This window comes from Apodemus sylvaticus, chromosome 7, assembly GCF_947179515.1.
Source record: "Apodemus sylvaticus chromosome 7, mApoSyl1.1, whole genome shotgun sequence".
NCBI lineage: Eukaryota > Metazoa > Chordata > Mammalia > Rodentia > Muridae > Apodemus > Apodemus sylvaticus.
The window spans coordinates 33,144,762-33,168,572 of record NC_067478.1 but is presented as its reverse complement, the minus strand read 5'-3'; the positions used below and the strand labels follow the sequence as shown (position 1 = coordinate 33,168,572).

The 23,811-nt window shown below is 37.1% G+C and overlaps 2 pseudogenes; one reads left to right on the top strand and one right to left on the bottom strand.

Moving 5' to 3' along the window:
* Nucleotides 1-17,509: 17,509 nt before the first annotated feature.
* Nucleotides 17,510-17,631, top strand: LOC127690435 (uncharacterized; annotated as a pseudogene).
* Nucleotides 17,632-21,906: 4,275 nt separating this feature from the next.
* LOC127689657 (60S ribosomal protein L37-like) lies at nucleotides 21,907-22,198 on the bottom strand (annotated as a pseudogene).
* Nucleotides 22,199-23,811: the final 1,613 nt, after the last annotated feature.

Below are 23,811 nucleotides of genomic sequence, written 5' to 3'. Positions count from 1 at the left end.
GTTTACAGTAGTTTGTCTCTATGTGTATGTGTATATGCATGCACATTCACTGTGGGCATAGAGGGCTCACTTGAAGGACAGTTGGTGGGAGTCAATTTTCTCCTTCTACCTTGTTGGTCTAGAAACTGAACTCTGGTCACCAGTGCCTTTACCTATGAAGATACCTCACCAGTCCTAGTTCTCATTTTTATCACAGCATTGTCAATAGTTGCCTTTTTGCCTTGTGACTTTTCTTTTTAGAATTTCAGGTAGATGAGCATAGACAGATTGAATTCTGCCCAACTCACTTTTCTTTGTGTGTAAAGTGGAAATAGCACTGTATTTGGGTCTGTAGGGGACACATGAAGCCCTGGGTGAACATTTGTGGTTGTTGCAGGCAGAGGCTTGTCAAGGATCCCAACAGCTCAGTATCACGGGAGTGGCAAATGTTCCCTGCACATGCTCAGAGGAAAGTCTAAGCCTTGCTCTGGTCCTATAGTGCAAATGTTGACAGTGGGTACAGAAATACCCACCATAGTTTTCTCCTCACCTCACTTGCTCACAGCCTAAATACTGTTCCCTTCAGAGACTGCTTCTACAGAGGCACACACAGACACACACATATGCATCAGATGTTATAATGTATATTTATGATCATATGATATATGATCATATGTGTGTATCATGCCTCCTTGTTCACATGTATATAATAACTCTGTCCCCTTCTTCAAATGGATGCAATAACCCCACCTCTTTATTTAGCTTACACACAATAGCATGATCTCCCTCTCCAATTGTATAAAATGAAATTCTAAGCTTCTGAATGATGCAGCCTCTCCATTCACGAGCCCACCCAACCTGTTCCCACATTTTCTTTACATGTGTACCTGTCACTTCTTCATTGCTTTTTTGTCCCTTGTCACAACAAGGTTCTGGGACACAATCCATGCAACAAAGTACTATAAGTTAATGAATAGAAAGAATTTAGAACGTCTTTAGGATATGTGTTTGTAAATGCTACTAACATCGTTAATTTGAATTTGGCACATCCCATTTGATTCAGTTGGGAAAGTGTTGTTGGAAGGTGGGAAGACCCTGCTGCTGAAGACTCCACATGTCTTGCTTGTTCACAGTCCCAGAAGATACCATGAAGGTATCTTAAGGTATTCCATAAGTGGAATGCACTCACTTATGCAACTGTGGCACTGCTGTTGTGAAAGGTGATCTACAACTCGGATTGGACCTGAATCCACTCCACAGAAGGGAATCCATACCTGGAACCATAAACCCAATAAAATTCTCTTAGAAGGGGAGGTCTCGTGTCACAAGATGTTATGGTTTGTATATGCTCTGCTCAGGGAGTAGCACTAATAGAACGTGTGGCCCTGTTGGAGTAGATGCGGCCTTGTTGAAGTAGGTGTGCCACTGTGGGTGTTGGCTTTAAGACCCTCATCCTAGCTGCCTGGAAGCTTTCTGCTAGCAGCCTTCAGAGGAAGATGTAGAAACTCTCATCTCCTCCTGCACCACGCTTGTCTGGATGCTGCCAATGCGTGCCTGCCATGTTCCTGCCTTGAGGATAATGAACTGAAGTTCTGAACCTGTATGCCAGCCCCAATTAAATGTTGTAATTTGGAAGACTAGCATTGGTCATGATGTCTGTTCACAGCAGTAAAACTCTAAGATACAGGGGAAATGGAATACTGTTGTATAACTAAATTGACAGAGCATCTAATTGTCTTGCAAATATTTTCAATTTCACCCATAGTCAAATACTATGCTCAGCCTTAATCAGAGAAGCCCCTTTCACAATGTATGCAGAGATTCATTACTGTACAAGGTGCTGGTGCTAAAACCAAGGCACTTACACCATTACCTCTAATGCTTAAGCACAGTTCTCAACCTTCCTAAGGCTGTAATCACAAGGCTGTGATCCATGATGTTGTGGGGAGCCCTGATTGCAAAGTTATTTCATTGCTACTTCATAACTGCAATTTTGCTACTGTTATGAATTGTAATGTAAAGATCAGGCATGCAGGATGTCTGATATGTGACTCTCAAAGGGGTCATCACATGACCCACATGTTGGGAGCCACCCACCTAAGGGACACTGAAGAAGGTACAGAGAGAATGTAAGAGCCAAAAGATGGGGGGAATTCTGTGCAACATTGTTTTCTAGACATGGCATGGCCATTGTGGTTACAAGCTCAACGTGACTGTACAGACATACTGACAACACAAGAATCGTCAAGCATGGGTGGAGAAGTGGCCTCAGGGACTTCTCCGTCTCATCGATGAACTGTTGTTTATAGATTTATGGAGGACTGGAGTGATTGCCTTCAGTGGATGCCCACTGGTTTATTCACTGATGACACAGTAACATAACGTGTCACAAGCAAAACATGGTCATTAATCTGAGAAAAATGTAGAAAAGAGTGGGTTTGAAAGAGATGGGAGGAAGATAAAAAGGGTGGGGGTGGGCAAAATTTCATAAAGGAATAATGCTAGCTAATAAGCAACTTGAAATAATTGTGTTGACAAAAATGAAAAAGAAAGAAAAACACGCACTTGTATGTATTTAAAATTAAATAGTTGTCTCATTAGGTTGGTTTTGCATCCCCACTGAGACTGTTGGAGAAAATTAAGTTTTCTTCTATGAGGGGTTGTCAGTTGGAAATAGTTTCTCGGTTAGGGGTGGGGTCTTGCTTCTATTTCCATTCCTAGGACCGGGCCCTACCTGGCGCAGACTTGTGCAGGCCTCGTGCCTGCTGACATCCTCTTTGTGAGTTTATATGTCCGGCCTTGAGTCCTTGGTGTCTAGCATGGAATCTTTCTGCCTCCTCTTCCGCAGAATTTCCTGAGTCCTTAGGGGAGGGATTTGACGAGATATCCCACGTACAACTGAGTGATCTGAGTATCGCATTCTCTGCTCATTGTTCAGTTGCAGGTCTCTGTATCTGTCCCATATACCATAGGCAGAAGTGTCTCTGATGATGGATGAGCAAGACAGTGATCTAAGAGAGTAGCAGAATGCCACTGGGACTCATGCTATGCTATGTTCCTAAGTTTAGCAGAACAGTAGTATGCTCTCCCCCTAGGTCTACGGCATAAAATGAACTTAATGGTATTTATACCATTTTTGTTTGTTCAAAATATTTTGTTGGGGCACTTAAAAAATACAGGTCTTTTGTTTATATATTATGATTTCCAATTTTTAAATGCATTTCCTGTGTATGTCTCAGTTCTGTAATATATACTTCTTGTACTTTTTCCTTTGCCTCTTTTTTCCCCTCTTTTTGTTTGTTTTGCCCTAACTCTGCTTTGTTTTTATTCTAACTTATTTTTATTATACAGCTTAGACACCTCTTTGTTATCTAATGAAAGGGAGAGAGAAAAGGTTGGGGATTTGTGTGGGTGAGGAAGTGGCAAGGGTCTGGTAGGAGAGGGGGGGATGGTAATCAGAATATATTTTTTGAAAAAATATGTTTTCAATAAAAACAAAAGATTACTAGAGAAATATAATGTAAATGGGAGTTGATTGACTTTATTTCCTTTTGCTAAGGCCTTTTATCTTAACAAATATAGCAGGTCTAATTGACTAATTCCAGTGTGTGTGTGTGTGTGTGTGTGTGTGTGTGTGTGTGTGTATGACTTTTAAGTGACATGTAATAAGACAACAAACAATGGCTCAATTCTATAATTAAAAAATAAATAATCCTATTTATAAACTCAGTTTTCTAGGTTTTGGAGCCTCAGACTTGCAGTCTTCTTTGTGCCCTAGCTTCTCCTTGAAACCCAAAATGCGTCAACATAATTCATGATGGTCACAGGACAATGGTTTATTTTGTTGGTTCTGAGATAACTGAAACAATCTCTGTAGAGACTTTTGAGCTCTCTTCTGCCTATTTTCCTTCCCTTTCCTTATCTGACTTTTTCTTATGTAAAATGTGGATTCCTGCTCTTACTGTACAGTAAGGAAAGTCATATATTTGAGTATATCATAAATTCAGAGCTGTTATGCAAATATGTCTTATTTTCTCCACTCTCCTCAGGTTCTCCTCCATTGCCACACTTCAGGCCTGTTACAGTTGGGATGAAGCAATATCACATCCATCTTGGCAGCTTTTCTTACAAAGTCAACTTCAGGCCTGTTGCAGTTGGGATGAAGCAATATCACATCCATCTTGGCAGCTTTTCTTACAAAGTCAACTGTAGGGGAGTGCGAAGTAGGAAGAGAATCAAACTCACTAGAACTTCTTCCTGTGTGGAGCCTGAGCACACAGGTTTCTTGCTGGGGCATTCACATTGATGGCTCCTGTTTCACTCGACTGCCTCAGACCTTCTGTTAAAATCCATCTCAGGAAGAACAATTTCTATTCCACTTTCAGAGATTGGAAATGTCTCTATAAACTGCAAGAGGTTTCTCCAGGGTTCTGGAATATCTTTTTCCTGTGTTCTATTTTGAGAAAGCACCAAACGTTCCTTTTAGGCCAGGCCCCAGATCCCTGTCCTCACTGAGCCCCTATGCCCACTCCCACCCCTGCCCTAGCAGGGATACTCCTGGCTGCTTGGTCTAAAGAAGCTGTGATTTCTAGTCATGGTCAGTAAACATTTTGCCCCCCCCCACACACACCTCTCTATCTTTATCTCTCTCCTAAGGTCTGTGCACATCCAAGTCTGCTCTAAAATTTTCCTTTGTCATCCTGAGATGTCTCTTTACCACAACCTAGCAGAAACTTGCCTTTCTATAAGGCAGTCTACTTTCTAGTCAGGTAACCAAGCCTACTGGATTCTTTGTGTGGAGAAGAAACTTCCTCTGGTGTCAGTTCTTAAAAGAAAACAAAGCCAAAAACCCTTAAAAACAAACAAACAAACAAACAAACAAACAAACCCTCTCTAACTTAAGAGACCTTCTAGACACTTGCTTATATGAATATGGTGAGAGGGTTTTATTGTTTTCCCTAGTACAACAATCAATGTATGGTTTTACTTCTGAGTGAGATTGAAAAAAATAAATGATCACTTGGGAAAGAAAACAAAACCATCTGAAACTGAATTCGAAATTTCAAAACTTAATGTCTATTCCAAATGTCTAAGAAAAAAATGTATATTATAAAGAACTATACCATACAGATATTTGATAAAGACTCTTCACATGTATTTTATAATTTATAAACCTAAGACTTTGAAGAATGGAAACTTAATTTTTGTTATCTATCACAGAAGAACTTGTGTGTCAGAATGAAGAGAAATGAACCTGTTTGCCATTCCCTGGCTCTTGTTCTTTACACAGAATTAGGAGTTCCCAGGCTAAGATATTTATCTTAGTAAGTGGAGCATGTCATATGAATATGCGTGCAACTTTATTATCATCTTGCTTCATTTTTTTTCAATAGCCCTATCATGTCTGAAGAGATGGCTCAGCAGTAAGAGCACTTGCTGCTCGTGGAGAGGGCCAGGGTTGGCTCCCAGCTCCCCTGTCAGGTGGTTCACAATGCTTTAAAGTCTAGCTGCAGGGGCTCTGATACCTTTTCTGGCTCCTTGGGTACTTGTAGTTGCAAATACAGACTTGCAGACACATGTATGTGCATATAGATAAAGATAAAATAAACTTTAAAAAATGACCTTATCAACACTTACATCTTACACTGAAATAAAACGAGCCTTTTAGACGGGTTTTCTGTCGAGCTGTCAAACCTAGCAGGCTGTTCCTCATCTAATGCAGAGGGCTTGCATGGGTGAAATGGTTTTATCTAAACCTAAACTCCTGCCATCAATAAGGGACTGGCCTGAAGGCATGAAGTGACAGAGTAATACTTTCAAAATTAATTTCCTTAACTGGCATTGCTGGTCTTTGGAGACTGGTCTCTTCTATGGAACATTGCCTAAGAAGCAAAAGTGAACATTTTACAATATATAGTCGACACTGGTTTTCTTTAGTCCCATAGGAAAATGTAAGTCTAGACAAGTTCTGCAGTCCATACCTGGGCTGGCACAGTGTTAAAGAGAATGATCCTCTTAAACATAAAGGGGTGATTTTTCCTGATTCTCGTTTTTGCTTTTAATAGGCCAGGTTATTATCACTTGAGGTAGTTACTGAGGAAGTTCATATTTTTAAGGGCCCACAATTACTATTGTCTTAATTCATAGTAGGCCTTCTAGGCTGATATTATTGGCCTACCATTTAGATTATAACGCTCAAGAATTAAGACGTTTGCATGAGACTGCAGAGATAAATAAAGAGAGTGAAATTCAAATAAAAATACATGCTAAATTCTCTCACTTTGCTACACAGTTGGAAGAGACCTCTCTGGGGGATCTGTCTTCTCCTTGACCTCACAGGTGACTGGAGGCTAGAAACTAATCATTTTTGAGTACTATAAAACCATCCCAAGTTCCAGGCATTAAACAACTTCATGATTTTAATTGTTCCAGACTGGCCACTGCTTTGTGAGCGTGGTAAAGGGAAAGAACACACTTTGTTTGTTTTCCTATCTTTCCCAGAAGGCATCCTATAAGCCACATTGCAGTTTAGAAAAGAAAGTGTACCTTGAATTCATACTCGGCACCAATTTATGTCGTAACATTACTGACAGTGTCACTTAATTTGCTTCGTTGCCTATGGTCTAAATGTAGGTAATTTACAAACCTTTAACAATTTTCAGCCTCGCTAAATGGTACAGAGAACTGCAATTACATTTAAAATGCAGTGGTGCTCTATATGTCAGTAAAAAGCACCTACAGAGGCATAATTACAATGTAATTGCCGACAAGTTCATGAAGTAAACATACATTATTAGAAGACATTCATCTGTTCAATTTAAGTAACATTGCAACTAGCATATTGCATAAATAGGGAGCCATTTTGTGACTAGTTACTGTAATAACAGGAAGTTAAATTAAAACGTGGTGCCTAAGTATGTGTACTCTTAAGAATGTTTCAGATATGTTATTCAATATCCAGCAGCTTGCTTTTGACCTCTAGAAATTGCGTTTTAAATATTACATTCATTTTACAAAAATATTTACTGTCGATGTATGCATCAGATCTGATTGAAATAGATGTTGCAGAGAAGTTTTTTTTTTTTAAGACTTTTAACCAGGAGGAGATACGCAGAAAATAACATCTGCTACATATTGTAGAATATTGTGTATGTACCACAAGATGGTTAATCAAGGTCTGACTGGTGAAGGTTCACATGCTGGTAGATTGAAATTACAGCAGCATTTATGCTTACACTGAATTGCTGTGCACATGACACCTTAGGCTTCACATTTTCATCAGTGGTTTTGAATGTAAAATGTTAGAGGACACAGAATATATGATAGTTCTACAACTTGGCTTTGGCACAACACCATCCAGTGAGCACCAGTCAAGGATGCAAGATGCCATTTCCGCTTGCACAGGATAGTCAGACTGCAGCCAGCACAGAAGAAAATAAAGACAAATGCTCCACGCATGTTTTGTAAACAGGTGGGGTCGACTTCATTAGTGTCCTCCATCACTGTTTTTCTCAAACTTCAGTCAATTCTTACAAAAACTGTACCACTCATTCAAAAACATCCAGACTTATGCTAATTAAAGAGATATAACAGATAATTCTATTTAGGTAGTATTTTTTCCTTTCTTTTTTCTTTTTTAATGGTCATTTTATTTATTTACATTTCAAATGTTATCCCCCTTCCCAGTTTTCCCTTCACAACCCCTGTATCCCCTCCCCAAAACCTCTATAAGGGTGCTCCTGCATTCACCCACTCTTTCCTGACTTAGCTCCCTAGCATTCTCCTATGCTGTGGTACTGAGCCTCCACAGGACCAAGGGCCTCCCTTCCTGTTGATGCCTAATAAAGCAATCCTCTGCTACCTATGTATCTGGAGCCAAGGGTCCCCGACTTGCCTGTGTCCTTTTTGGTTGGTAGTTTAGTCCCTGGGAGCTCTGGGAGGGTCTCGTTAGTTGATATTGTTATTCTTCCTTAGCTCCTTCAGTCCTTCCCTTAAATCCTCCATTGGGGTCCCTGTGCTCAATCCGATGGTCGATTCTCCACATCTGTATTGGTCAGCTAGCTCTCAAGGGACAGCTAGCTATACCAGGCTCCTGTCAGCAAGCACTTCTTGGCATCAGCAGTAGTGTCTGGGTTTGGTGTCTGCAGATGGGATGGATCCCTAGGTGGGGCAGTCTCTGGATGGTCTTTCCTTCAGTTTCTGTTCCACTGTTTGTCCTTGCATTTCCTTTTGACAGGAAAAATTCTAGATTAATAGTTTTGTGATGGGTGGGTGGCCCCATGCCTCACCTGGGGGCTGTGCCTATCCACTGGATATAGTCTCTACAGGTTCTATCTCCTCTTTGTTGGGTATTTCAGCTAAGGAGATCAACAGGATACAAATTTGATAGTCAAGATATCACTATTTGTGGATGATATGATAGTATACATAAATAATTCACTACCACCCCCAAAATACAATCTACAAGAGAACTCCTGCAGCTGATAAACAACTTCAACAAAGTGGCTGGATATAAGATTAACTCAAACAAATCAATAGCTTTCTTCTACTCAAAGGATAAATGGCTAAGGAAGAAATTGGGGAAACGACATCCTTCACAATAGTCACAAACAATATAAAATACTTTGGTGTGATGCTAACCAAACAAGTGAAAGATCTGTATGACAAGAACTTAGGTAGCAATTTCAAAACTTGTTTCTATGCCCACTTTCTTTTACTATATGGTCTATAGATGATGTCAATATAATGGTGGCACCTTACTGCTCTATATAGAAAGTTGAGAGCCATCACTGCTTTTTGGGATATTATTGGGATACATTTGGGATATTATTGCTAAAATCCTGTTAATTTTACATCAGAAAAAAATAATCTCATTTTTTTCTAAAACTAAACAAAAATTAAAGTTGAACCAGTAGAATTGGAAAGGGCATTTTAGAGACTCTGCTTAAGGATGTAATTAAAACTGAACTTACATAATTCTACTTATTTGCGAATATATGTGATTATGTATGTGTGCGCGCGCGCGTGCGCGTGCGCGCGTGTGTGTGTGTGTGTGTGTGTGTGTGTGTGTGTTTAAGTCAGAGGACAATTTGTAGGTGTTGGCTTCCTCTTTCTATCACTGAACTCCTTATATTGAACTCAGGTTGTTATCCTTAATGTCAGGAGCCTTTAGCAACTGAACCATCTCAGCTGGCCCCATTTGAAGTCATTGTGAACAAACTTAAATTTACCTTCTTATTTACAAAAACGAATGAAAAATATAGAACTGCCTGTTAGTAGGATTTCTGTTTTCATAACTAAGCATTAAGAGCCCTGCTCTGGATTTATAGTTTGTTAATATCTCAGAATTGCATAATTTTTTTTTAATCTTATGTCTTGAATCTGAAAGTTTGAAGGAAATTTTAAGTTTTCCTTCACAGGCACATGCTTTGAAAAATAAAGAACTGAACATGTACCATGAATGTTACTATTTTTTGATGAAATTAACTTGGGACTTTCTACGAAGCACATAAATACACAATAAGTCAATATAAATTATCTGCTACTATTTCTTGATTTAAACACACTAAATTGTCCTATTTTGTTCTGTAGCACATTCTCAACAAGCTAATTTTTAAGTCTTCTGTGAAATTCATTGGAGGTGTGCCACATAGAACTTTGTCTCTTAGAGAAAAGTAAGACTTGACCTCAGGGCACAATGTCACTCACAGATTCCACCTTTGTCCATGCTCCTCTTGGCAGACCAGTCTTATTTCATTAGAACACTGTGTAAGAGGTTTTGGCAGACTGTGTGCATAAATGAAAATGGATCTTCTCTGACACTAAAAATGCTTTTATTTATGTCCCTCAAGTCTAATAGTGTTTAAATTAGAATTTCTTTTGGTAAAAAACAAAACAAAACCTTGCAGTTCCATGCAATCCTTTACACCAAATGTTAAAATATTCAAGATTAGAAAGTCTTTGAGGGCAATAATTTTCCAGCTTCTAGACAGCTTCTTAAAGATATGATAAACAGAGAGTAAATTGTTGATATGTTTAAAATATCACCTGAATGAACCAGTTCCATTAACATATAATTAATTCATCCATGATCCATCTGAATTTCTCCCCCCTTCCCACCTTTAAATTAAAATATAATTAATTACATCATTTCCCTCTTCCTCTTCTCTGTTGTCCTTCCTAGATTTGCCACCCCCAGATTGACTGGGTCTACTTCTTCAACTATTACTACATATAATGTAAGTTAATAAACATACAAATATAACCTGCTGAGTCCAGTCAGTGTTGCCAGTGTAGATGTTTAAGGAACTGACCTGTGAATATTGGATATTCAGTAAGGAGTTCACTCTTGTGAAAGACTAATTTTCCCTTTTCCAGCATTTGTTAATTGCTTATAGCATTTAGGAATGGAGCCTCATGAGATTGCTCCTACATACATTGGAATGTCAACTGGTATCAGAAGTGTTCAAGTCTTGTTTAGAAAGGCATATTGTTGAGATTTCATGGGTATAAGTTTCTCTGTCCTAAAAGACACTATCTCCCAGCCAACTTTCTAGTAGTTTGGCTCTTATACTCTTTTTATTTCCTTTTAATATAGTCTTCTCTCATATATTATATACCAACCTCAGTTTCCCCTCCCTCCTCTACTCCCAGTCCTTCCCCACTCTGCATCTCCTCCAAATCCACTTCTCTTCCACTTCCCTCTCAGAAAAGAGTAGTTTTCCCAAGGATATCCAGTAAACATGGCATAACATATTACAATAAGACTAGGCACATATCCTCATATGCAGGCTGAATGAGGCAACCCAGTGGGAGGGAAAGTGTCCAAAAATAAGGCAAAACTGTCAGAGACATTCCTCAGGTCCACCGTTAGGAGTCCCACAAGAACATCAAGACACACAACCATAGATAGCATGTGTGCATAGGGCCTACATCAGACTCTGTCTTTGTCAGCTCAGTCTCTGTGAGCCCCTACGAGCCCTGGTTAATTGATTCTGTGGGCCTTGTTCTTGTGGTATTTTTGACCTGTGCTCCACAGTGTTCCCAGAGTCTTATATGGAGGTGCCATGCTGTTGTGTTGTCAGATGTGGGTACTCTATAGTCATTTCTCTGCATTTTAACTCCTGTGGCTTTCTCTAAAGGTCTCTTCTTAAAAAAAAAAAAGATTTTTATTTGCATTTGATGAGAGGACACTTATTTGTGGATAAAAGAATAAGTATTCCAAATGCAGTTACAAATTATGCTGCTTTAGGAAAGTAGTTATAATAAGTTCTCCTTTTAGATCCATGACCTCACATTGAGCTGGCTTGTAGAAACGAATTTTGTTCTGCTGAGTAGGCCTTAGGTGCACTTATAGAACTGTGGGCTGTCTCTAAGATATGGATGCACTATCGCAACTTTAGGAATATCCGCGCCATGCTGGTCATTGTCTGTCTTTCATTGGCATCACGCTGGGAGGGACTGTTGATTTCTTTCTGTTCTAAGCAGTTTGCATATCACCTCTGGTACTGTGTAAGCTGGTCCTTGTGGAGGAGGCTTCTGGGTCAGTTCCAGCTCAATTTCTCAGAGTACAGTTCTCATACCTTGTGATTGTGATATCTTCAGCAATCAGGATTAGACTTAAACTTCTAGGAGGCCATGCCTAGAGAACAGTAGCAATAACCTAGATATTTTGAGAGTGACTTGCATTCATTCCCTTTAGCAACAACTATAAAGGAGGTTTTCTCATGACTGATATTATTAGTCTACAGCTTTAAAAGCAAAGATTACCTCTCCAAGAGGCATAACTCCATTTAAACTACACAATATACACACATGCACAAATATGGTTTTATATGTATGTATATATATATATATATATATATATATATATATATATATATATATATATAATGAATCTCTCTTTTTCAAGCATCCTCAGTGATTTTAATCTTTTCTCTTTAAGGTCCCCTCTCTATTTCTCTCTTCCTATCTCCTTGTGATGCTACTTCCCTGTCTGTAACGAGTCCCCACCAAGGTCCTATACCACATTCCTGGTCTCTGTAGTGACTTCAATTTTTCTGTTCATATATGAAGATTTGGATTAAATAAATGCTCATTTAACCTTCTAGGAAATTGTAAAGATGTATTCTAATGTACTATGCAATTTCATTATTTACTATTTCACCAGTATTTGGTGTGATGGGAGTTATTGAATGTTGCTTTGTGTGATGGGAGATATTGAATGCTGCTTTGTTGTGGTTTTAATATGCATTTCTCTGAAGAACAATGATCATTGAACTCTTTTCCCTGATCATTACTATATAGGTTTTCTTAGTGTGTCTCTGATTGGTATGTCATGATCACTTTCATACAGTTTTTTTTATTATGATTTAAATTTGAAGTCTCTTTTTTTATTCAGAGACGAGGTCATTACCAAGCATCTCCTTTTTTTTTCAAATATTTTATTTCAGGAAGTGTAAGATTTGTATTTTCATCCCTCTTAGTATATTTTAAAAACAAATGTTCCTAATACTGATGAATGCAGCTTATTAAGGCTTGCTGTATGTCTACAAGCACTTTAGCGCTTCATCTAAATATTCTGACTCAGTGCTATATTTTAGCCTATTTTTCTTTTCCTGGTTTTACAATTTTAGATCATATACAAAAGTCTGTTATTAACTTGAATTAATTTTTCCATATAGTACGAAATACTAGTTTGAGTTATATTTTCTGTTTCTGAAAATCTGGTGAGTCCATTTTAATGAAGAATAATATGCATCTTTCTCTACTATGTTGTTTCTGTGCTTGAGTTGAAATTAAAACGGTGCTATCTGTGTAGAGTTATCTTTCATTCAGCTCCTTCTGTTTTTATGTATATTTGTCTAAAGATGTTGTTGGGAAAACAGATTTGCAATAGCCCTGAAGTTCAGAAATGTTCTGCTCAAACTTTGTTATCTGTTTTTAACAATCTTTTATCTGTAATGATTTATACTTTTATGAGAACATTAAAATCTTGTTAAGTCCTCCTAAAATGATTCTTGGATTTTTCTCCCTCTGGAGTTGCATTAAATCCACAGTCAACACCTTTTTAAAGCTATTTCTTTGTATTTTAAGTTTATGGGTGTATTTGACTGTGTGCATGTCCATGCAAACACACATTCCGTGTCCATGGAGGCCAGAAGGTAATTTTGGATCCTCTAGAACTGGAGTTTCCGATGTTTGTAAACCTGCATAGATGCTGGAAACGAGATACAGGGAATCTTAAGCCCTGAGCCATTTCTCAAGCACCAGTCAACATCTGAAAAAAACTTATTTATATTCAATTTACTTGTATGAGTATTTACCAGCATGTACCTATGTGTAAGTTGGGAGTGCTAGTGTCCACGGGGGCTAGAAGATGGTTTAAGATTCGCATTTAACTGGAGTTATAGATGTTTTGTGAGCTATCATTTGGGTGCTGGCAACCAAACCTGGATCCTTTGTAAGAGCAGAAAACGCTCTTCACTGTTTGGGCCATTTCCTAGGCCCTTAAAGTCAACATTTTAGTAAAAATTGAATTTTTTGATCTATGAGTAGAATATGTCTTTCTCTTCACTTAGATGATTTCACTTCTTAGAAGTATTTTCAGTATTTGTAGCTTTTGTAATATTAATTCCTGAGTGTTATATAGTTTATATTCTTAAAATAGAATTAAATGACAATTTTTAATATGCAGGAAAATTGTTGTCTTTTGCTTTGTGGTCCTGGTCATTTAACCCAAGGATTTGAGCATGTTAGGTAAGTGCTCTACTCAATATTTTATACTTACCACATTTTCATTGTTTGGAAAATAGTTTACTGATCACTGTCAGTAGTTTTTAAACCTTATGTTATATTGAAGTGCCTACAGAGATAATCATCATATGATATGTAAACAGAGCCCCCTTTCCCTTTCTGAATCCATATAATTTTTACTGATGTATTGACTTAATTTTCTTGATCCTTTGCTTTATATCTGGTTTAATAGTTTAAGAAAAGAGAGATAAAAATTAATGTCAATAACTTTTGACCAGATAAAAAGCATATATTGATTCACCCATAGATGTGAGGTTAACTGTACTTTTTATTTATATTTTCTCTAGATTGTTTCTTTTTATTCCCCCTTTATTGTGTCTTTAATTGAAACCTATGAGGAATGCTATATGAAATACATCTGAGCACTCATTAAAATGGATAATATGACTCCTATTATTTTCTCTGTTAATACAATGAAATGTATTGATTTCAAATGTTAGACTGTTCCCTGTGAAAACTCCAATTGGTCATATAACAGAAAATCTTTCTATGTATTTTTGGACTTCATTTTTTAAAAATTGTAATCCATATTTAAGAAGGATTCTGATAGTGATTTTTGCTCTTGTTCTTGTTGTTTTGTTGTTGTTTGTTATTGGTTCTTTTAAATTTCAAACTACTACTGACCTTATAAAATTAGTAGGGAAATGTTCATACTTCTTCAGTCATCCAAAACCATTGTGCACTGATATAGAACATTTGTCACTTGTCAATATTATTGCCAAAACGTATTCACAGAATTCTGCTATCATTTTGATATTTTAGAATTTTAAATGCTATTTTCACCTATTAACTTCTATAATTTATGTCTTCTTTCATTTGGTATGAGCATTCTAGGCTGAAGCAGCTTCTGTTCACATTGATTTTTTTCTTTTGATTTTCTGTTACTCACTTCATTGATTTTGTTTTTGATCTATTTTATTTTAATTCATGTGCTATCTCTGGGAGCATGTTTCTTTCTGTTTTATATAGTATAAGAACTGAAGTTATTGAGAACTTTTTTATTTTCAAATGAAGTATTTAGTAATATAAAATTATCTTTATCTCATACATTTTGATATGTTGTATTTCCATTGTCACTTATTTCAAAAAAATTTTCTAACTTCTCTTTGGTGCAGGATTTGTTTTAAATACTTTTTAATAATCCTTCATTCATTTATTCATTCATTTTATGTCAATGTGTACCTATCCATGTCTATGCATACATATATTGTGTATGTATACCATAGCACATGTGTGGATGTGAAAGAACAACTTGGAGAAGTCATGTCAGAAGGGTTAATTCCAACTAAAAACCTCGAATGGATGAAAAAGCTCTTGGCAGGAAAGCTGACTGATAACCCATAGGAGCTTCTGATAAGGGGATCTACCCACAAATCAACTAGTATCTACCACTTCCAGACTGCAGGGGACTGACCTGCAGGTGGACTCTTCCATCTCCAAAGTTCCCCTTTTCCATCCTAACAAAAGCTGGGATAAGCTAGAAATGTAGTACAATGGAAACTCCCAGGAATCTATGAGGGTGGCCCTAGCTAAGCCTGGGGATAGGTAGCCCCAACCAGCCATCTACTCTAACCTGGCAAGACTTCCGGTGGAGAGATTGGGGTACCAACCCAGTCACAAAAACTTCAATCCACAATTTGTTTTGCCCACAAGATGTGTTGAGGTAAAGGTGGTACAGAAATTGTGGGAATGTCTAGCCAATGTCTGGTCCAGCTTGAGACCCATGCCATAAGTGGAAGTCCAAGACTGACACTGCCTGGAGGGCCAGGAACCAGAGGATGGATAGCCCAGAGTCTTGGAATAGAACCAAACTTGGCAATAGATAGATAGATAGATAGATAGATAGATAGATAGATAGATAGACAAAAAAATCAATGAAATGATTTCTTTTTTAAAAATTTTTTTTAATTTTATTTGATGTATTTTTTATTTAAATTTCAAATGATTTCCCCTTTCTGGTCCCCCACTCCCCGAAAGTCACATAAACTCCCTTCCCTCCCTCTGTTCTCCCACCCATCCCTTCCCACTTCCCTGTTCTGGTTTTGTCTTATATTGCTACACTGAGTCAATGAAATGATTTCTAATGATATTCTACTATACTCATTAGAGCCTAGCCCAGTTGTCATCAGAGAGGCTTAATCTAGCAACTGATAAAAACAGATGTAGAATCCCATAGCCACACATAAGGCAGAGCTCAGTAAATCCGGTGGAAGAAGGGGAAGAAGGATTGGGGGAGTCAAAGGAGTCAAGGAATCCACAGAATCAACTGGTCAGGCTACCTGCGTGGGGCTGCTTAGGCCCTCTGCATATGTAGTGTAGTTTTGTGATGTGTTCTTACAGAATTCTTAACAGTGGGAGTAGAGTCTGTCTCTGACACTTTTGCTTGTGTTTGGGACCCTTGTCCCCCTACTCACTTACCTTATCCAGACCTAATATGAAGGGAGGTGCCTAGTTTCATTGCCACTTGATATGCCATGTTTGGTTGCTATCCCTGGCCTGCCCTTTTCTAAAGGGAAATGGAAGAGGAGTGGGCACTGACCTGGGGTGGGGAAGGTTGGCATGGGAAAAGAGAGGGGAAATTGGGGTCTGGGATGTAATAAATGAGAGAAGAATAAAATTAAAAACAAAAACCCACCAAACAACTGAACGAACAATCAAGCATTCTACAGCACTTGGCAGTACATGCACAGTCTCCCTTCCACAGAGAGACTTCTACTCTTCAGCTGTTTTATCATCCAACCAGGCCCCCTCAGAGCTCCCAGGGACCAAGCCACCAACCAAGGCGTTCACATGGTTCTGGATGAATATGGAACAGAGTACAGCCTTGTCAGACATCAATGGGAGGAGAGGTCCTTGGTCCTATGAAGGTTTGATAGATGCCCCAGTGTAGGGGAATCTAGGGCCAGGAGGCTAGAGAGTGGGAGGGTGGGTGGTTGGAGGAACACCCTTATAGAAGCAGGGGGAGAGGGGATAGGAAGGGGATTTCTGGCAAGGGGAAACCGAGTAAGGGGACACTTGAAATGTAAATGAATTTAAAAAAAAAAAGAATCCACTTCTGAAGGTGACTGTCTTTTCTCCAGTGCTTCCATGTCACCTCTATTGATCTCGATCTAACATTTCTTTCACTCTACCATATGCTCTCTGGGATCCAAACTCAGGTTTTACTTTCCATAACTTTGCATACTATATTTAGGAATTTTCTAGTACATACATGAACATTTAGATCACCATATGCCTTGAAAAATGTATTCATTCTTTACCTAATGAATACTATTATAATAAGTAATTAGCTTTGAAGAAATTACTTTGTTATCATCCTCTAATGTCTTAGTTTGTAAGTCTTAAGTTCATTTTTCAACTGTTAAGGCATTTAAGGTAAGTCATAAAATGCACATAATAATAAAAGATTATCTTGGTAAAAATGATGTATTTGTGGTGGTCAGGAAGGCTGTTCTACAGTATTTATATATTTCATTAGATTTTGGGTCATATTTTGTTCCACAAAATACAGTAATTTCTTGTCCAATGCTATGAACATACAATAATATTTTTGGAAGGCAAATATTTAATTATTTTACAGTGACAAATTGTAACAATAAAATTCAGAAACATCTGAATTTTATTAGACTTTTATTGAGACTTCAGTTGTAATAAGAGATTCTCTACCAAAGGCTATAACTCAGTGGTAGAGTGGTTGCCTAACATGTGTGGGGACAGCTCTGTGCAGTGGCAGTATAGTAGCCAATGAGGTTTATCCGAGGCATGATTATTGCTAATTGAAAACATGCATGAGGCCATGTGTTCAATCACTAGTAATATAAAATTTTTCTTAAGAAGTAGTTTGTATACAGAGATCTCAATCATTGCCTGTATTTTTGGAAATATCTACTTTATTAAATCTTTTAACTACAATATTATTAAAAACAGTTAAAAGATCATATTTGAGACGTACTCTCTGTTATCTAATACTGATATCTAATACTTAGGAATTTGTTAGATAAGAAAATGCATAGCAGGGAAACAACTTTTCTTTATTTTAATAAGATAAAGATGATTGAGTGGGAAAGACTTTAATTTCTTGATAGATAGATATTCTCCCAGATATTCTCCAAGTAGCTATATTACATAATAGGATCAACTGTGTAAAAAGTCTATTTTACTCTCTCCACTGAAAAGACTGATATTAGACATAAGCATGTCAAATACAAGCATTTAATGTCATTTCCGTATGATACCTGGGAGATACCTGGACTGTTTCTTGAAATAATGGAAAAACTGTTGCTCAGAAAGATGCATAGAGTTTTGATCTATCCATTTTAATGGAAAACATTGCTATAATGTTTAAATCATCTCTTGCTTATTCTTGCCTATATAACTATTAATTCTTTCTCATTATCTCTATTAATAGGTACATGCATATAAGTTTATGCATAAGCTTGTAACATTGAGAAGGTACAATAGTTCATTACTAATCACACAAGTATATCATTAAGTTCAAGATGTACCTTAATAGACATAGGCATTCATAGGCGCCTTATGTTTTATATCTTGAGTAAGGAGCAGTATATAAGTAATTAAGTCAATGTTATAGTAAGTATAGCTTATACCGAAGCTTATCACTCCCCAGGGAACAGATACTTAATTTGTGGCCATGATAATAACAACCAAATGAACTTCAGGTCTTGCAGGAGAGCTTAATAAACTTCAAAGGAGACAGAATAAGAACATATGAGTAAAAGTACATCCTCAGCCTTTCATTAGGCAAAATGAGCGTGAGTCCCAGCCCAGCATGGCTCCCGAAGTTAGCATGCCTAACTACAAAGCAAATGTATGCAGAGAAACACGCAACAAAGGCAGAGCTTCTAAAGCTCCAGTTGAGTTTCCACAAATGTTGCTTACAAAAGCTGCCATTCTCTGTGTTAACAAAAAGTTGTGGATCCATTCTTCCCTAAATCCTCTTTTCTTGCATAATCCACCTTATGCACTTTAGCTTGAGTGTGTTTTATCTGATCTAATCCTGGGGTCATTCACTTTCAGATAGAAGCAACAGGATTATTTCACACTTAAACGAGGCTCAATTTTTATGTGAACCTTAGGAGGACACCTGGCTGATGCAGAATTTAAGCTACAGATTAACCAAGTGCTCAAGGCACATAATAGCTTCAGATATAATAAGAGTGTATGATAGAGAGAATTACTCTTGACCATATCGAAACTGCATCTTAAAATGTACATATTGAGTTCTATACAACTCTATTATACAGACATTTTATGCATGTGAATGTCACCACACCTACACATAAGAATACTTGCCTTGAGAAAAGAATCTGCATTCTATTAGGAATTTTATAGTCCTAGGAAAGTGCTCAAAATTTTATTCTTGTCTTTCCTATTCAGCTTTTCCACAACCTGAAATAGGTTGACTAGGGCCAGGCTTTGTGGCTGAGAAAATTAGTCTGATTTTTTTTTCTTTTAATGCACTGGGCAAGAAACATGAATAGAAAATAATCTAAGGCAACACAAAGCTAAAATCTTGGATTAGTATGAAGTAAATCTATTTGCTATTGTGGGCTCTGAAAGGACATTACAGTTTTACATCACTTTTTAAAGAAGTGTGTGTGTGTGTGTGTGTGTGTGTGTGATTATGCAATTTGTCATGTATACACTTACACTTTTTATATTGTGAATTTAAACATGAATATATTTTCCTGTTAGTCTTAGATGACAGCTTATTTTTATTTTTATTAATGTGTCAATATCAGGTTAAATCAATTAAAAGCTATATCCATATATTTCTTACTATGAAATCTGTATAAAATTATACAGTTGCTGCCTATTTTACATTTTATTTTTTTCTGAATATTTAAAAAGAGTGTCACAGGCATTTAAGGAAAAAGGGACAATAAAGCAGCTGATATCTTCCTCACAGAGGACCTCCTGCTTTCTACATCTGCAAAAGAAATGAAATGTAAATACCATATGGGAGAGGCTGGCAATCAGGACAGTAGGGATGGATAATCTAACAAAAATTTTTAAGGAAAATTAGCTAGCCAAGATATCAAAAGGTCAATTCATATAGGAGTGATGTAGATCAAAATATTACCTCACGTGTCACTCACTGCATTCTCATTTTAAACTATGAAACCCCCTTATGCTCCTTGTAACAATATAGAAATGTTAACTAATTGCCTTTGTATTCCAAAATTATTCTTAAATAGAAATATTAATATATCTTGTTGAAGAAAGAATAAATTCTACATATAACCAAATGACATGGTTTTAGTAATTTAGAGTGTTACGTAAATTCACTAGTCTCCTAGGAACGACTGAATTTTATCAAAAAGGTAAATGTTAAAATAACTCTAGGGGCTGGAGGAATGTCTTGGGTTAAGAGTCCTTGCTTCTCTTGCAGGGGAACTGAGTTCCATTTCTAGCACCTACGTGGTAGGGTAGCGCACAACTGTTTATCTTCAGTTCCAGAGGCTCTGACACCTTTGTCTGGCCTCTATGGCAGCAGACACACAAATGGCGCATATACATTCATGCAGACAAAACACTCATGTACATAATAAAATAAAATAAGTAATTAACTCTCATAAATCATTGGGGGCTGTGTTTCTTTGCCTTGTTTCCACAGTTCTGTAAGAGTAGATATGATGAAATAAGGGCAATGGCATCTTCAATGAAAAGGTTCAAGTTCAAATGCTACCGAACATTGAAAGCTAGATTAATGTTATTTATACTAATTATTATTTTACTTAATTTATAATTAAATTATACTTATTTACATTTTTTTCTTTAAAACAAATGGTTAAAGGCTGCTCCTCCTTACAGCATGTACAGTAGGAGCCACCATGATAAACAAGTGTGTAATGACCAAGTAAGGAAGATAAAAATAGAGCAGTGCATGTGTGGTGGAGATGCTGTGGCAGAACTGGAGAAGTGAAGGCAGTGGCAGGTATGAGAGAAGGCTAAGGTCGACATGTTACTATTGCCCAGTAGGGTCTATGGGGTGGTGTGCAGCAGCCTGGAGCTTACCCAGACACAGGATCTGCCCCTACCTTCCTTACAACACCTGACTACTGGATCACCCTGGCTCTGGACAGCTCTGGAGGCCGGAGATGAGAAAAATTTCATTTACTGGATTGGCCCTCCCCGAAGGTTGGTATCACCTGCTTTTACAGAAAGGCCAAGCATTTTAAATTGCTTCTGTAGAAATTCCTGGTGGTGTTCTCACAACAGGACTATAACCTTCTGGCCCAGCAGTACTCGATTGGCAACAATGGCTACTATAGGGCCTATAAGATGGCCTCAGCAATGTGGCACTAGGACCTACATCTCCTCTATCTTCAGCAGCTGCCTCAGAAAAAGCCCTGCTTATTTTTTGTTCAAATGACCTGTGCACTGGAGAAGTGGAGGGTGGAAATCACCCGTTAGTTTGTGTTGCTTTCTGTTTTTCATTCTATCAGTATGCCTCTTACGATATTCTGATAGGTTTCCCTTTATATATGACTTATGCCTTTTTTCTTGTAGTATTCAACAGTTTTCTTTTGTGTATTTAGTGTTTTAAGTATGATATGCCACACAGTATTTCCTTTCTGGCCTTGTCTAGCTGGAATTCTGTGTGCTTCCTGTATCTGTGAGGTATGTCGTTCCTTAGTTCAGAGGAAGGTAAAGACTTGACCTATGGCATTGACTTTACATTTTTATTCTTCAGCTATGGCAATAATTTGAAGATTTATACTTTTGATAGTGTTTCATATTTCCTACATGTTCCTTGCTTTTTATGCTTTCAAAATTTTGGCATTTTTTTTTCATTTTGTTTTGTTTTTTGTATATTTTGTCTTGATCCTCTACTATATCTTCATGTCCTGATATTCTACTTTCTATTTCATTCCACTTGTAAGACTTTCCCTTGAATTTCCTAATTCACATATTTAGTTTTCCCATTTCCATTTTTCTTTCTTTCTTTCTTTCTTTCTTTCTTTCTTTCTTTCTTTCTTTCTTTCTTTCTTTCTTTCTTTCTTTCTTTCTTTTATTCTGTCTGTCTTCCTTCCTTCCTTCTTTCTTTCTTTTTTTGAAACCAGAACATTTATTTTAAGACTAAAATACTCATAATGAACTGGATGCTGCCACAGCTGCCCTCTTGGGTTTAGGTGTTTTTCCTTCACAGAATCCATGTTTAAATCTGCGATACACAATTTTAGGTGCCTCATCCACCCAGTCCCAGTCGCGCTTTGCCCCTTAGCCTTGCCACTCCAGTTATATTCTCTCTCGCACATGGCAGGGAGGCACATTTGCCACGGGTCAACTTCTGAAGGTGGTAGGCCTTAGAGTCACAGTGGTGGCACAATGTGTACATCTTATTACGATGCTTTGCAAAGGATAATGTTCCTTTCATCATCTTGCTTCTACCAGCAAGGCCAGAGAGACTAGAAGAGACCCATCTTCATTTCAGTTGTGTTTACATTAATGCCTAATTTTTGTTGAATTCCTTTTTTAAATCCTGAAGTATCTTCCTTATTTCATAATTTTCTTGGACATCACTCAAGCTCTTACTGTTATCTTCTTAAACTTAAGTGATGTGTATATGTTTTGCTTTCAATTTCATGAATTCATTGATAAGGTTTGTCTTAGGCTCATCCAGAGAGACTCCACATCTGTAAACCTAGGGGGTTGATATGCCATTTGCCGTTTGGGTATTCATGTTGCTTTTGTTTGTTAGTGATTTGGTCTGGGAATGCAGATCTTTTTCTTTTGGGAGGTGTACTTAATGTAATAATCTGGCACTTTATGGATTGGGCCAGTGCAGCTGGAAGATGAGCTATTTAATTGAACCAGGAAAAGATGGCTTCCAATATGGATTGGAATTCCAATATGGGTATGAACATATGTATATGGACACATATGACACACAGAACAGGTGTAGGAGATGGAATGGAAAAAGAAAGGGATGAAGTGATTTACCTGTCAAAGGAGGCTCTCAAAGAGGAATTACAGGAACTGTAGGTCTGAAACTAGGCTTGAGGCTTTGCAAAACAGAACTTCTCCTTTTCAACAGTTTTCACTGTATTTTAAAGAATCGGGCAGAGTGTATTTTCAAATTCATTCAGTGTTTAATCTGAATTTTCTTCTAACCTTCTTTTCCAGCTCATTCCTCATTCAACACAACTGTTTACTCTCTCCTCTCACTTCATTTATATGTTTTCTTTTACTGTTGAAATCTAGCTGCATTACTTTGCTCTAGCAGATATGACATAAGAAATCATTTTACTTCTTGTATCTGTTAAAATATATTTTAATGTCTACAATAACCTGAAAAATATCTAAAAATAAACCTAACCAAAATAGTGAATGAAACAATGAATACCTTAAGACACTGATTTAATGCGTAATTGTCAGGATTAATTCTGTAAAAATAGTCACAAAAAATCTATAGATTCAATGCCAATCCCCATGCAGTTCCAATGTAAATATTTATAGATATTGAAAAAATCATAATCTTGACTTTTAGATAGGAGTAAAAATGACCTAGGAAAGCCACAGCAAGTCTGACCAATATAAGAGATGCTGATGGTTCATTAGCACAAATTTCAAAATTCTCTACAGAATTATAGTAATATATAAATATGTATATATATTCTGTATACATATATATATATATATATATATATATATATATATATATATATATATATATATATATATATATGTGTGTGTGTGTGTGTGTGTGTGTGTATATATATAAGTATAATAATAGAAACAGCATGGTCCTGGCATCAAAACATTCATTGGTCAATGAAATAGATTTGAAGACCTACATATAGACACACACATTCCTACAGACACCCTATTTTTGACAAATAGATTAATAATAAACATTTCAGAAAAGACTCCTCATCTTCCATATGTAGTGCTCATCAAATCAAATAATTTTTGTAGAAGAATAAACTCAGTCTTCATCTTTTACCCTTCATAAGCTCAACTCCAATTTGATTGAGGACCTTAACACAAGAC